Genomic DNA, 2,305 nt, shown 5'->3' on the forward strand with positions numbered 1-2,305 from the left:
CGCATTGATGTGAGAGAATGGCCAGCTAAACAAACTGTTCAATACAGTGCATGCAAAATGTTCAACCTGAATCTAGTATCCTGAAACAGCCTGTTAAGGTTGTATACCATTTAAAAATATGTTTTTCATTTAGAGAAATGTTCTACCTATAATATACTATTGATTGTGATTAACTGTATGTGATTACTATATTATAAATTATACAAAATACTGTATGATCACACCCATTTTCTTTTAGATTTTTCCAAGCCATATGCTTTCCCACTACAACTACCATGCATCAGCTTTAGCTGCTTCATGTGTTATTGACATACACTTGGCTAGGTATGGCAGTGTGATTTGAACAATGCAGTGGTGGGAAGTATCGAAGTACATTTATTATTTATTATTATTATTTATTAAGTACAGTCAGGTCCACTTAGGCACATTGTTTTTACCTTTGAGGTACTTTTACTTTACTTAAGTATTCCCATTTTGTAAATGATTTATACATCTACTCCACTATTTGACAACTTTAGTTACTAGTTACTAGGAAAATAGCTGATCTACAAGCTCACAACGCATTGCGACACGCCATATTTGTGAGCTTGCAGATCGGCAGAGTATTTATATATTTTAGAAATTGCTACTATTACTTATGTTTTAATTGTTTTAATGTAGTAGCCTACTTCTTCCACTGGGGTTGTTGATGCAGTGTGATTCCTCTCATTGGCAAGTGGAAACCACTGGATGCTGATTCAGGTGTCTTCACACCAGCGATGCTCTGTTTCCCCCGCGGATGACAGGAAGTCAATATGGCAGTGGAAGCAGCAGGATGGATGTACCCCTACACTACACTGTACTCTCACTGCACTGCAGCCTGCTGCCCAGCCCACATATAGTGCTCAATGAGGAACACTAGTATTACAAGACAAACTACTGTACTGTACTGTACTGTACTGTACTGTACTGTACTGTACTGTGCTGGGCTGGGCTGGGCTGGGCTGGGCTGGGCTGGGCTGGGCAATTAACCAAAGATATATCTAAACCGATATTTAGAACCAATGACGACTTAATCTTACTAATGTAGGTTACCGGTAATTGAATATTATTTTATTGTTTTTGGTTGGGAGGGGGAGTGGGCTGTATTTTTTAAATGTATTTCTTACAAATCATTTGTGTCTGATTGACCACTTATCAGACACATTTTCACAATATATAGGGTATTTTTTGAGTGGTGCAACCACTCCTATAGACAGCTATGTGTGTCCCTGGGTCTGTCCCTGGGACACACATAGTTTTGAGGGACACACATTGTTTTGAGGACTAAAACAAACATTAGCACCCGTTGCTTAAACAAACATTATGTTGTAACAATTTAGGCATTTAGCAGACGCTCTTAATCCAGAGCGACTTACATTTAGCAAGAACAAAAGCATGGGAATACATCACATATATAAAAAGCATTTATCAAGAAACATGCGTAAGCTAAGAACGTAGCTAGAATAATCTATTCTATATAATGACACTGTACATATAAACTATACATATATACTATACTATGCTGTACATATATACTATGAAGTGCTATGACTACATACAATGCAATTATTGTGCTGTCTACATAACATGCTATAAGTCTGTATCAAATGCTATCTAAGTCTAAAAAGTGCTGTCTAAGGGGGTAGGGTAAGTGCTATGGGCCATGGTGGAGTCTGAAAAGGTGGGTTTTCAGACTACGGCGGAAGATTGGGAGTGATGCTGCAGTTCTGACTGCAACGGGGAGTGCATTCCAATTGTAATTGATGTTGTAAGACCGCCCCTCACTTCACACGGGTGTGATTTTTTAATAATTGTTTTAATTAATCGTAATCGAGGCAAAAGTTTGAAATAATCATGATAATATTGTTTTGAATTCATAACACTCAGCCCTACCATGACTAGATTTCAAGTACTGTATCTTATCGTACTGCAGACGCAGCGTAATGATGAAGTATTTCTAGGACAACAGCACAACACACCTGTAGAAGAATTTGGCTTTGTTTGTGTGTGTCTGTGTGTGTATGTGTGTGTGCGTGTGTCTGTCTGTGTGTGCGACTGTGCGCTTGCAGGAGTGCATGCTTGTGAGCGCCTGTGCACCTCATCAAAGTGCAAATTCTCACTGTCACCTTCCATTGCACTCTGTCACATCATCACTTAAGTGTTGTGCGCTGAAAGTTATGTGGGTCTGTATAAACGCTGCCCGTCTGCACCTCTCCCTCCTCTGCCACAGAGCTCTGCTCTCTGGCTTTATAGCCACGGGGGTTTGGCAGGGGCTCTTCCTGGT

Source organism: Electrona antarctica (assembly GCF_951216825.1).
Source record: "Electrona antarctica genome assembly, chromosome: 4".
NCBI classification, from domain to species: Eukaryota; Metazoa; Chordata; class Actinopteri; order Myctophiformes; family Myctophidae; genus Electrona; species Electrona antarctica.